The 14,501-nt window shown below is 36.5% G+C and overlaps 1 long non-coding RNA gene across 1 annotated transcript in view; it reads right to left on the bottom strand.

Annotated features, from left to right (window-relative positions):
- LOC145540914 (uncharacterized) overlaps positions 1-9,281 on the bottom strand; it is a 56,801-nt gene extending 47,520 nt beyond the window's left edge. The window contains exon 1 of the long non-coding RNA XR_014078633.1: positions 9,153-9,281. This is a non-coding gene — a long non-coding RNA (uncharacterized LOC145540914). The remainder of the gene's footprint in view (positions 1-9,152) is intronic.
- Between the last annotated feature and the right edge of the window lie 5,220 nt (positions 9,282-14,501).

Below are 14,501 nucleotides of genomic sequence, written 5' to 3'. Positions count from 1 at the left end.
TTAATAAAAGTTGAAAGTGGAGACTTTACTTCTTTTCTTTTGTTCACTGCTGAATCTCCAATTCCTTCAAAGAGTGCCTGATCTACAGCAGTTTCTCATAAATACTTGCTGAGTGAAAGAAAAAAGAAAAGAGCTAAGAACATTTCAAAGACTTCTTATTTCTTACTTATTTCTTAAATAAATAATTTATCTTTTGCATTGTAGAAATATATTTCTAAAGGCTTAGGAATTTTGTTCCATGTACCATATTCACTAAAAAATTAAGCATTTTTTTTTGTCTTTCTCTAATATTATATGTGGAAATTGGGATGGTGGAAAACCCCTTCATGGAGCCATTTAAAGTTAATACACTATTTTTTACTTCTTAATGTCTTAATACAAAAGATACAAAAATGATCATGAAACCTTAAAATTCCTTTTAAGGTTATAGTTATCATTTGCATAATTTTTTCTGTTCTGTATCTTATACTCACTCTTCATCCTCTATGTGTATGCGCATGTGCTCAGTTGCGTTTGACTCTTTGTGACCCCATGGACTGTAGCACACCAGGCTCCTCTGTCCATGGAATTTTCCAGGCAAGAATACTGGAGTGGGTTGCCATTTTCTCCTTCAGGGGTTCTTCACAACTCAAGGATCAAACCTGTGTCTCTTTCATCTCCTGCATTGACAGATGGATTTTTTTTTTTTTTTTTTTTTTACCACTGCTCCACCTGGAGAGGCCTGCATCCTCTATGTCCTATATTAAAAAAAAAAATCACCTACATTATTTCTTAAAACTTCAGTTGCTAACCTCATTGCCCCTAACTGCAGTCTCCAAATTTCAACTCCATTTTTTCTCTTCTTATAACATTGCTTTCATCTGATTCCTTTTCTCTGGCTGACTTTTTTTTCTTCTCATTTCAAATGCCCACCTGCTTTCTCTGCTCTTGAACTCAAACGGGTTGTTAGCAAAGAGATGAGAGACCTTTGTAGCTGCTGGAGGAGAGTTCTGAAGTGGTGTGGATTGTCTGGCTTCAGTCTACAGGTCACCTCAGACCAGCAGGAGAAGAAATTAGACCTTCTATCTCATGCATGGAGGCATTTTGTCTGCAAGCCAGCACCCCAGTGATAGCATAGACACAGACTAGGGACATGATGAAAACTCTCAACGTTCCTACTTCATGTTCAGTGGACACAAAGAGAAAAGAGACTCACTTTTGAAAGGTAACATAACCTTCTGGAAAAGTAAATCAAACTCAGAATCCTCCCAGGCCCCAGGTAACTCATTTTCCAAGCATCATCCTGGCCAGGTTGCTTGACCCTGCTTATTTGGTGGGAGTCCTTGGGGGCATCTCCTCTGATTGTCTCCAGCTGCAGTATAATGGCCAGCTGTCTTCTCAGCCTCTGATGAGGACCTTCCAAAGGTCTAGTCAGAAACTCCTGGTGAGTGGTATATGGTATCAGAGGCCTGAGTGTGCTTCAATTTGTCACAGTACTGATTAAGTGGATACATAACAGATGGCGTCTTGTTTTAGATGGAGTGAGTAGGTGAGAAATTGTCTGGCTACACTGAATTTTTTTATTAAAAAAAAAAGAATGGGAAAAATAATCTGCAGCTGGTATGTAATTTTTACCCCATAAGCAAAGTTCTTTCATTCAGTCATAAAATCCAAGAGAAGAAAACTCAAACTCTCAGTTTGGGGCAGAATGTGATTTTCTGTTATATAAAGTCAGGGTTAGCAAATTATTCTTTTAAAATACTGTTTTAAGTAATGCCGTTTATTTTTCCTTTTTTCTTTGAGACTGACAACAGCAGAATAAGGGAATTATTTATGAAGGACTTCGCAAAGTGAGGTCCCCAGACCAGCATGATCATTACTTTAGAAACTGTTAGAGTTGAAACATTTCAGGCTCCCCACCAGACCCACTGAATTTAAAACTCTGAGGTGGGGAGGGAGATGAGGTTCAGTAATAAGTACTTTATTAAGGCTTCCAGGTGATTCTAATGCAAAGTTCAGTTCACTTCAGTCCCTTAGTCATGTCCGATACTTTGCAACCCCATGGACTGCAGCACTACAGGCTTCCCTGTTCATCACCAACTCCTAGAGCTTGCTCAAACCCACGTCCATTGAGTCGGTGATGCCATCCAACCATCTCATCCTCTGTTGTCCCCTTTTCCTGCTGTCAGTCTTTCCCAGCATCAGGGTCTTTTCTAATGAATTAGTTCTTCGCATCAGGTGGCCAAAGTATTGGAGTTTCAGCTCCAACATCAGTCCTTCCAATGAATATTACGGACCGATTTCCTTTAGGATGGACTGGTTGATCTCCTCGCAGTCCAAGGGGCTCTCAAGAGTCTTCTCCAATATCACAGTTCAAAAGTGTCAATTCTTCAGCGCTCAGCTTTCTTTATAGTCCAACTGTCACATCCATACATGACTACTGGAAAAACCATAGTTTTGACTAGACAGACCTTTGTTGGTAAAGTAATGTCTCAGCTTTTTAATATGCTGTCTAGGTTGGTCATAGCTTTTCTACGAAGGAGCAAGCATCTTTTCATTTCATGGCTGCAGTCACCACCTGCAGTGATTTTGGAGCCCAGAAAAATAAAGTCTCTCACTGTTTCCAGTGTTTCCCCATCTATTTGCCATGAAGTGGTGGAACCAGATGCCATGATCTTAGTTTTCTGAATGTTGAGTTTTAAGCCAACTTTTTCACTCTCCTCTTTCACTTTCATCAAGCGGCTCTTTAGTTCCTCTGCTTTCTTCCATAAGGGTGGTGTCATCGGTGTATCTGAGGTTATTGATATTTCTCCCGGCAATCTTGATTCCAGCTTGTGCTTCATCCAGTCTGGCATTCCGCATGATGTACTCTGTATATAAGTTAAATAAGCAGGGTGACAATATAGCCTGATTTGGAACCAGTCTGTTCCTCCATGTCCAGTTCTAACTGTTGCTTCCTAACCCGCATGTAGCTTTCTCAGGAGGCAGGTCAGGTAGTCTGGTATTCCTATCTCTTTAAGAATTTTCCACAGTTTGTTGTGATCCATACAGTCAAAGGCTTTGGTGTAGTCAATAAAGCAGCAGTAGATGTTTTTCTGGAACTCTCTTGCTTTCTCGATGATTCAACGGATGTTGGCAATTTGATCTCTGGTTTCTCTGCCTTTTCTAAATTCAGCTTGAACTTCTGGAAGTTCACAGTTCAAGTACTGTTGAATCCTGGCTTGGAGAATTTTGAGCATTACTTTGCTAGCATGTGAGATGAGTTCAAGTGTGCAGTAGTTCAATTCTAATGCGCATTAAAGTTTAAAAACCTCTGTCTTCAAATACTGAAAACTAACGTGTGTTTGTGTGTGTGTGTGTAGGCTCAGTTGCATCTGACTCTTTGCAATCTCATGGACTGTAATCTGCCAGGCTCCTCTGTCTACAAAATTTTCCGGGCAAGAATACTAGAGCAGGTTGCTGTTTCCTACTCTGGTGGATGCAGATCTTCCCGACTCAGGGATCGAACACAGGTCTCCTGTTTCTCCAGCAATGGTAGGTAGAGTTTTTACCACTGCATCACCTAGGAAGCCCTGAAAAATAACTTACTGTACTGATAAAAACAGTAAAAACTGATTGAAAACAAACACTTTCAGCATCACTTCCCATATCAGTAACATTTTTTTTTTTTAACATTTATCAAAGATTTATACAGCCTGAGGAAACAAGAGCACAGAGAGGCAAAGGAACTTGCCTGAGCTTACACAGTTAGCAAGTTGCAAAGATAGGATTTAGACCCAGAAAGCTGAGTTCCAGAGTTCATGTCTACAAGCACTGCTTTAGGCTGATAAGTTTTCCCATGTGGTGCTCAGGAAGCCGACTCCATCTCCAGATTTAGAAGTGGGATATATGGCTTATATACAAGTTTACCCTCTCCAAAATTTCCATACCAGCCACTCTCTCCAAAATGTCAATACCTTTATGCCAATAAAATAAAATCAAACAAAAAAGCAGTGTATATCCACCATAGCATACCTCTATCATTTTCTAAAGATATTACCCATTGGCAATTATTGCCCAGATCCATTAATTTGTCAGGGAAAATAGTGATATTCTAATTTTATCATTACTTCTTCATTTAATAGAATATTAAATGAAATTTAATCAACTCTTTGGTTTCTTTTAAGTACTACAGTTCTTACAGGAAGTGCAGAATAATGATTATTTAGGTTTTCAAAATGATGAGTTTGTTCCCTAGTTTCCTCAAATATAACTGATTTTTTCAAGTATCAATATAAACTCCTGATATATATGGAGTTTCCCTGGTGGCTCAGACAGTAAAGAATCTGTCTGAAATGCAGGAGACCCATGTTCGACCCCTGGTTAGGGAAGATCCCCTGGAGAAGGAATAGGAACCCACTCCAATATTCTTGCCTGGAGAATTCCACAGGCAGAGAGCCTGGTAGCGTACAATCTATGGGGTCTCAGAGTCAAATATGACTGAGCGACTAACACTTTCACCACTTTATGATACACACACACACACACATATACATATATACATACACACACATATATGTGTATATACATACATACATACATATATATATATATCTTAAGTTGTTCAACCCATGGCAGTTTTATTCAAATTGTTGCACACATTTTTCCATTTTTGTTGAGTGGGGGCTTTTCAAATTAGCTCCTGGTCTTTTTGATATAAATCGACCAGTCTTTGAAAGCAGCTCAGTTTTTTGCAATAGCAGGATATTCCAGGGTCATCTTATAAATTCCCTGCCCAGAACTCTGAAACACATGTTTCTCCAAAGAGTTTTGATTCCTTTTAGTGAGAAAAGGCATTTAGAGACCATAATCTGAGCACTAGAGATGCTATGGCTACTGGGTTGGTCATTGGTTTCAGCCCTTTTCAGTGGACAGAGCTGGGAAATATTTCTTAAGAAAACATATATCATGAGTTCATATGGATGCTTCAGAATTTTTTAACTTAACCTTACCAAACTTCAGTCTGAATCTCTCTCCAAACAACCCCAAACTTTGAGTTCTTCAGATACCAATGTAATTATTTATTTGATTAATTCATAATATATAATCAACAGACTCAGAGTAACACCAATGTTATTAATTAAAAAGTCTTTACTGAAAACAGTTTAGTATTATTTTTAAGTTCTTTTGGCCGAAGGGTATTATCCCACTAGGAATACTCAACCAAATTATTGCATTATAAGATAATTTGCTGTACTTCTCCTCTGTGGGAATATTCTGTTTCTGAACTGTCCAGAAGCATAGCCATTAGCAAAATGTGGCTATTAAAAGTATAATTTAAATTAATTAGATAAAAGTTAGTTAGTGAAACTAGGCATATTTCAAGTGTTCAATAGCCATAAGTGGCTAGAGGTTACCATATAGAACAGTGCAGTTGGTGGGCATTTTCATCACAGAGAATGTGTTCTCTGTTGAGGAGCACAGGTTCTATTGGGGAGCACAGGCTACTAGCTACATGGTTAAGGTCATTTATTATGTTTTAATTTTTAGAAATCTATTTCATATTTATCTTGTTTTGTTATTAAGTGAACACTTACATAATTCCAAAGACCATTCTACAAATAAGATACACTCAAGGAAGTCTAATTTGTCTTCCTTTCCCCTCTAACCTATTCTCTTCCTTTTTCCATGGGTAAACTTAAAAAACAATTTTTTTTGTTCTATCTTTCCATTGGCTTTATTTTAATGTAAACATGTATACATACATATACATATATAATTATAATTCCCCTTTTTGACAAATGGTCACATACTAATTATTATTTAATTAAACAGGATTTTTTCCCATTACTTGCAATATAAAGGATGCAGAATAATATAATCATTTATTCTTTAAAGTAAATCAATGCTAAATTGCCATAGTAATCTTTTTTTTTTTCTTTTTAATCTTCCTGTAGGAGTAGAGAGACCAGTGAGACACTAAGTCCCAGGACAACTTAAGGGTTGTGGGGCAATATTTAACAGAATAATTTAAAGCTCAAGTTTACGATAAAAATAAATTCTGACTATCCCAAGTGGTGAACCAAAGGGTACCATGTGTATTGGAACACAGGGATGACCAGTCCAGCCTGAAATGATGCTGGAGAGTGGCACTAACTTGCTCTCCAATATGAAAAAAATCAAATCCATTGGATTGGTTGCCAGCAAATGGAATTCTTTTTAAAGGGTGGAACATGTTCATATTTCCTTAGTTTTTGTCAACAACTTAACAGCTGTGTTCCAAATGGACTGAAGTTGAGCCAAAATATTGTCTGGCAGCCCTGAAAACAGAATCTGACAATAATTGATTTTCAGAGCATTCACAGTATGAATCCCGACATTCCACAGTCTGGAGAAATTAGAGAGATGAGGGGGAGGTGAACATAGATCTTTATTTTCTTAATACTGTAGATGTTACATGACCAAAGAAAATTTGAACAAGAGATTATCCCCATCATTGTGCTCCATTTATTCAGACAAAGTAAAATATCTATGAGACAAGTAAAAGAATAAAATGTCTTTATATCTGGACATTTTCTACTGCTCTAGCAGGTGCCATGGCTACCACTGTGCCACTGCTTTTATGGGTAACCCAAGACAGTATGCATATAAGCATGATTTTCCCCATATGGAAATTTTAAAAGATCAAGTCTTACACCTAATACTGAGGAAGATATGGAATGCAACTCTCACAAGTTCTTGGAAACCTGTGATTATTCCAAGGAGAAAAAATGACATGTAAAGTATTGAAAATATCTCTTTGAGAGACACTCTCCAGAGTTTTTTGAAAGATATTGAAAAATAAAAAGTAGTCAGTGATATTGTTTAGCAATTCAGTGTGAGGAAGAGGGTATGCAATTAAGACAACCTTAGAAAAGTCTTAATCACTCAGTTGTGTCTGACTCTTTGTGAACCACTAGGCTCCTCTTTCCATGGCATTCTCCAGGCAAGAATACTGGAGTGGTTTGCCATTCCCTTCTCCAGGGGATCTTCCTAACCCAGGGATCAAACCTGTGTCTCCTGCATTGGCAGGTGGATTCCTTACCATCTGAGCCACCAGGGAACATTTCCATAAGTCCTATCAATGCCCACTTCCCATTCTAAATTTGGTTAGAAAGCAAGTCAGTTGACTCAATGTACTAGAATTTCTACTTTAAATATATACTCAGATCTCGATTTAAAAAACAACAGCAAAAATGTTTGTCTACTAAAAAAAAAAAAACAACAAAACTCATATCCTTAGTAAACAATTTGGGACAAAAGTAATTAATCATTGTGGCCTGTTTTAAAATTTTAAGCTTTTCCCAAATGTTCAGACATAGCTACATGCAAATACTTTCACTCTGCCTCACTTGCTTACCATAAATATTCATCTTCTTAAAAAAAATTTCCTATATAAATGTGAATGAGATTAAAAGTTTTAACCCTATATGCTAACTATTTGAACTCTCTGTTGACTCACTAGCTAATATTCAATTAACTTGGAAAACTCTAAGTTGAATATCCTATTCATATTTTTAACATTAATGTGGATCAGCCAATGGGGGGAAATTATGTTTTATTTATTGCTAAAAAGGTATAAATCTCCAGTGAAAAAATTATGCATTGCAAATGTGCAATCACAAAGACTAACAAACTGACTAATGATAGTCTAATAGACTAGCTGACAAAAAAAATTAAGAGAAACTTCAAAGGTCATCTTGTTCAATCTTCTCCTTCAGGAAGGGTAACTAAGGCTCTGAGAGTTTATATATCTCAGAAATAACTTTTTAGCACATTGTCGGCAAAATCTCACTGGAAATGTGGGTTCCTACCTACCTGCCAGAACTATTCTCTCTCATAACTTCAGGTGCATTATCATCAATGTATAGGTACCAGGCTTCTTCAAGTTCAAAATAAGCTCCATAAATGATCATCCTAATGAGGGTGTTCTCTGCCAGGATCACATCCTCTTTCTGATTCACATTTCCTGACCTGGCGAGCACCGACTCTCACTACTGGCATCTCATAGATCTGGGACAGTTTAGATGACCTGGGCTGGAGGTGGCAGGTTCACATGGCTTTGGCTCCATGGACCTGTTGAAGGGCCTAGATCTCAGGCATATAACTTTGCTTGCTATAGCCAAAAAATGTGCTTTTGTCCAATCAACATTCAGGAAAAGTTTGCCTTTGATTTATGTTTTTCCTCTGAATGTTTTGTTCAACCACTCCACATTTAATCATTATTTAACTTTCATTTAACACTTTCTGTAATAACCTAACTGAGAAAGGTGAAAAATAACAGATACATGTGGATGTATAACTGGATCACTGTGCTGTACACCTGAAACTAATACAATGTTATTAATCAGTTATATTCTAATATAAACTATTTTTTAAAAGTTTATGTGGTGCAAATATGGAGAAAATTCAGTATCTTAAGCACTTAACTTGCTAAAACATATATTGTATGTAAATCATGGCAAACTTTGTATATATGCTCAAAATTTCAGAGAAATGATTACTTTTTCCTTTCACCATAAAAAAATTATCACAAAAACAAACAGACAAAAAAATAATTTCAATGTTTCACCTTACCACATACCACTCAGATATTTCACAGTATATGATTTCACTTAAATATTTAGAAACAGTAGCAATAAGCCCAGTAGCAAGCATAATATTTGAGCACTTATTGGATGTCAGACAACTCACATATTTTGTCATTTAATCCTTAGAACATCTCTTAAAGACACACTGGAAGGCAGGTATTACTAAAACTGATTTTATAGATGAAGAAACAATCTCGGAAAGTGTTAGCAATTTTTCCAAGGGAAGTGGAAGAGGCAGGACTCTAACTCCAAAGTGCTACTCCTAATCACTACTCTACACTGGCTCCAGATTTGTGAGTACCAACTTACCATTTCATGTCCTACAGCTGGATCACAGTTTTTTAGCCAAGAAATGAGAAAGTAAGGCTATAATAGAGCATCTTTTAAAAGGAAACACGTTAATAATTACTGCAATAATTATACATAACATTTTAAAGGAATCTCACCCTCCTTGGATAATTTAAGATCTTTTAGCTATTCTTAAACAGAAAACATAAAGCTTATTATAATCCATATTCCATGTACCCTCCCCCCATTTAATTCCCCTAACTCCCCATTCAATACCTTATAACTTTTCTCTCTTCTAGCAGTATCTCCCACAATGTGGTCTTTACCAAACTACCTTAACATAATTTTTTGACCTTCTTTCATGTTTTAGGTTCCTCAAGTTTACTTCCCTTAAGCATGTCTTCTAATATTAGGAATCTAAATTCCTGGCCATTGTTGACAGAAACTTTCAGATAATGTGTTTCTTCTACAAAAAAAAAAAAAAAAAACAAACCTGAACAGAGAAAAGTTATAAGTTTAAAAAGCAGTTGGAAGAGTTTTACTGAAATAGAAAATTTTAAACCAACATTGGTTACTCAGACATTTCCCTTCTTTCTAGCTTTCCTTTCCTGTGTCTACTTTTCCCCCAAAGAAGGCAAAAATTCAAATAATGCACAGCTTATTCATAATTGAACAAATAATGAATGACTCCCCGAAATTGTAACTACCCTCCAACTGCCATTAAAGGATAATGGAATGTTCTTTATTCTATTGTTGCTCTGAACCCTACCAAGAAAAGGTAGATTCTAATCAACCTCTTGAAGTAACATATCTTAGAATTTTGAAACCTTACCTCAGATCACCTCTATCTTGAATTTTTCTCCAGGAAGCTGGACTGTAATGTGTTATTATTCTCAGGAATGAGTAATCCTCACTCCTTGGTATTTTCAGTCAAAACTCTCTCAGGCTTTGTGGGTTTTTTTGTCTTTTTGTTTTATTTTTGAGAGGTTATTTTATCATCTCTATACAAAGTTTTATATCACTATTAATATCATGCCTTCCCTTCCAAAGCCCTGAACTCTAGCAACTGCTACACAGACATCAGTTATTATAGTAGCTTGAGGTACACAGGACCAGAATAAATAGGAAAATAGAGAGACTCTTGAAGTCACCTGTAAAAATCAGTCAACTAGAGACCAAACCTATTAGATTGGTGCAAAAGTAATTGCGGTTTTGGATTGCAAATTTTACATTATTATAACCAGGTTCAAACACATCTTGATTAATCAAAAGAGGAACCGTTACAATCAACACATTTTTGCCCGCAAGAAATGTTTGTTTATTCTTGTAGTGTAAAAATCCATGCTTTGGGATTTGAGAAACTCTTGGAAAGGATTTTCTGCCTCCTGCCAGTTGTGGAAGCGTTTTCCCTGCAAGAAGTTGTCAAGATGATTGAAGAAATGGTAGCTGGTTGGTAAGAGGTCAGGTGAATATGGCAGATGAGGCAAAACTTTATAGCCTAATTTGTTCAACTTTTGAAGCGTTGACTGTGCAACATGCAGTTGGAGGTTGTCATGAAGAAGAATTGAGCCCTTTCTGTTGACCATTGCTGGCTGCAAGGTGTTAGAGGTTTTGGTACATCTCATTGATTTGCTGAGCATACTTCTCAGATGTAATGGTTTCACTGGGATTCAGAAAGCTGTAATAGATCAAACTGGCAGTAGACCACCAAACAATGACCGTGACTTTTTTTTGGTGCAAATTTGGCTTTGAGAAGTGCTTTGGAGCTTCTCCTCAGTCCAACCACTGAGCTTTGCCAATTGTCATATAAAATTCACTTTTTGTCACACATCACAATGAGAAATGGTTCATTGTTGTTGTATAGAAGAAGAGAAAATGACACCTTGAAATAACTTTTTAAAAAATTTTTGTCAGCTCATGAGGCACCACTTATCAAGCTTTTTCATCTTTCCAATTTGCTTCAAATGCAGAGTGACCATAGAATGGCAGACACTGAGATCTTCCACAACTTCTTGTGTAGTTGTAAGAGGACCAGCTTCAGTGATATCTCTCAATTGGTTGTTGTCAACTTCCAATAGCTGGCTACTATGCTCCTCATATTCAAGGCTCTCATCTCCTTTGAAAAACTTCTCGAACCACCACTGTACTGTACCTTCATTAGCAGTTCCTGGGCCAAATGTGTTGTTGATGTTGCAAGTTGTCTCTGCTGCATTATGACCCATTTTGAACTTGCATAAGAAAATCAAATCACTTGAATTTTATGTCTAACATCATTTCCACAGTGCAAAATAAATATAAAATAAACAGCAAGTAATAAGTCATAACAAAAAAACCAAAGAGGAATATGCATTAAAATGGTGTATAACAAAACATTTTAGAATATATTCCAATATCAAATGGCAAATTTCAACAAAGCAAAAATCGGAATTATGTTTGCACCAATGTAATACATTCTGAGTCACATGCAGTTTTTCTCTTCTCAAAGAGACAATACAACTCTCAGGAAAAAAAAAAAGAACAAGAAAGGCTCAGAAAAGGCCAACAACCTCTTAAATCCATTGACACAAAATTATAAACAAATGAAACTGAGTGTGATCGCCAAGTACAAGTCATCATTTCAAGAGTACCAAATCCCCTTGATTCTAAACAAATGAATGTGATCATGCTAAGAGATATGGTGGGGGCAAAATCAGCTAAGCCAAATGAATGAGAACAGTGCCAAGAGCCTTTAAGAAATCAGAAAAAAGAGTTCAAGAATCAATCCTGGCAACATAACAGAGAGAGGACGTAAAGACTGCAAATGTGAGAAATATGCTCTGACCACCTGTAAGAACACATGCTGCACTGTTCCGGGAGGAAACGTAGGATTTTGTCATTCTATGGCAAACAGAGGCCCTGAAAGACACTATCTTCAAAGTAGAGGGTTGGGTCCTCAAAACAGGGAGAAAGCATGAATCCAGGTGCCTGATTTGCATGAGGCTGAAAGAAAAGGAAAGAATGTATGTCTTGTTCAAGTAGATTCTAATACCAACATTTGGCTTGGGCTCCTTTTACTGGGCTGTTCCACTAACTGTCCTTCAGTGTAGGGGTGATAGCCTAAGATGAAAGAACAATGCAGTTCAAGTTCATTTATGCAGCCCCCTCTGTCTGCAGAAAGCAATATGTATCTTGAAAATTAACAAATGGGATTGAGTCAGATTGTTGAATTGCCAGGAAAGCAAGAGGAAAAACTAAATCTATTGTTTTATTTTATGGAATGGCAGGCTTACAGATTTTATTTTTAATATTTTAATTTTAATTTAAAAATAACTCTCAAAATCCTTTAGATTATCATTTAGGATAAAAAATAACAAGAATAAGGGAATCAGGTTATTATATTATGAGAAATATTTAAAGGAGCAGTGTAGGTAGTTTGCCTTACCTTATCTAGACATCAAGAATTAAAAATTTTATGAAACTCCTCATGTTTATATTTAAATATAAATAAATTAATAGAAAGTTAGAAGAATAGGTGATGGAAAATAGATATAAAATTTACAGAATGATCTGTCTGAAGTGAATCATGAAAGGATTTTAAGATCCCATCGCTGCCATTAACAAAACATACTGACCGTTTTCCAGAAACATAAATAGAGCTCTTAGAATCAGAGAGGAAAATTTAAAATTTTTAGGAAAAGACACTTTGGAGTCAGTCCTGGCCATGTTTGTAGATACTCAAATCCACCTATACCAGTTAATATCATGGGTCAGGGAGGAGTCATATATTTAACCTTTTTCAAAGTTGAGCTGAGTCAAGTCTGTTGTGCTCAGCTGTTGAAATACGAGCAAGGGTGCCTGCTTCACAGGAAGCTTTAACCTATCAGAAAGTCCAGAACCTACCTGTCCTATCTGAGTGCTCTCAGCATGTGGATCTTGGCACCTCCCTCCAAAGTAGGTGTTTGTTTTTTGTTTGTTAAACAAATCTATCAAGGGATGAATTTTAACCCAATCAGAGCATGGCAATTGGGAGGTAAAGCCAAAGCTAGGTTACTATATAACAGGAAAGGAAAAGAAAATAAGGTAACATAGTGTAGTACACAGATTCTAATCTTTGGAATTTGTAAATGTTACCTTATATGCAAAAGGGACTTTGGAAACATCATTAAATTAAAAATCTTGAGATATGATTATTCTGGATTTATCCAGATGGGCCTTAAAGGTAATCTGAATATCCTAAATGAGGGAAAGAGAGGAAGAAGGCAATATGACAAGGAAGCAAGCTGCACCGCTGGCTTTGTGGACAGAGGAAGGGGTCCTGAGCAGAGGATGCAGACAGCCTCCAGAAACTGAATGAGGCCAGGAATGCAATCTGCCTTAGAGCCTCCTGAAGCAACCAGCTCTGCCTCCAGTTTGACTTCAGCCCACTGAAACTGATTTTGGATTTCTGTCCTCCAAAACCATAGAATACATTATTGCTATTGAAGCCACTAAATCTGTGATCGTGTGTTATAGCAGCGCCAGGGGAAAAAATGCACATTGTGATCAAGAGCATTGTCTCCAGTGGCAAGGATATCTAAAATAGGAAACTCTCTCTGACTTGTTGACCTTGGAGCTGGATTTAATTTCCAGAAGCTTCAACTTCCTCATGTTCCAAGCAATTAATGAAATGATTCATGGCAGTTTAAGCACAGATTATGACACAGAATGTACACAAATAGTAGCTAATATTATTAGGAAGGAAAGGAACTGAATATTGTTGAATCCAACTAAGTCCCAAGCACTTTTTATCTCCTATCTCATTTAAGTCTCATGACAATCCTGGAAGCAAGTCTATGTGTTCTACATATTTTAAAGGTTAGCAACTGGGATTTGGGTTCAGATTAAATCATTTAATTATCAGTCAATTTTTATCCCCCAAGATTCACTTTATTTCTACTGATACTCTGATAATAAAATCCTTCACCCAAGATTTTTCTTCACACTAAAGCAAATTCAAGATGAATGCACCGAAATGCAGTTTATGAGAAGAGGGTCCATCAGGAGTCTGGCATATCCAGGCCCTTATCCCCTCCTCTGTGACGAATTAGTCCGACTTCTCTGTGCCTCAGTTTCTTCATAGGTAAAAATAAATTACTTGAAAGATTAATGATGAAATACTTTTTAAACAGATATAATAGTAGAATTTTTAATCAACTCTTTTTCCCTCAAAATCTTTACTTTCATCAGCACTTATTTGCCAACTTGATTTTGCAGAATAAAAAAGACTATCAACTCCAATTGAATTGTAACATTTTGATTGGAAATGTAACTATATTATTTCAACAATATAACAGAATTTCCATCCTAATCTTAAAATCAGTAACAGTCTTTTTTCTTTTAAAAACATACATTAATAAAGGGTTGGGGAAATTAAAAGAATGGTATTCCCTGGTATTTTTAGTAAACGAAGTAAAAGTCTCTATGATGGTCACAAAGACATTTTAGAAGATAATAAGTTAATTGTATAAAAGTGTACAATTGTATAAAAGTTTATTCAATTAGGGCTTCCCTGGTGGCTCAGCGTTAAGGAATCCACATGATAATCAAGAGATACCGGTTCGATTTCTGATCTGGGAAGATCCCACGTGCCTTGGATCAACTAAACCC

The sequence above is a fragment of the Giraffa tippelskirchi genome, chromosome 3, assembly GCF_054371585.1.
Source record: "Giraffa tippelskirchi isolate mGirTip1 chromosome 3, T2T-mGirTip1v1.2.pri, whole genome shotgun sequence".
Lineage (NCBI taxonomy): Eukaryota > Metazoa > Chordata > Mammalia > Artiodactyla > Giraffidae > Giraffa > Giraffa tippelskirchi.
This window is presented reverse-complemented; position numbering and strand designations above follow the sequence as displayed.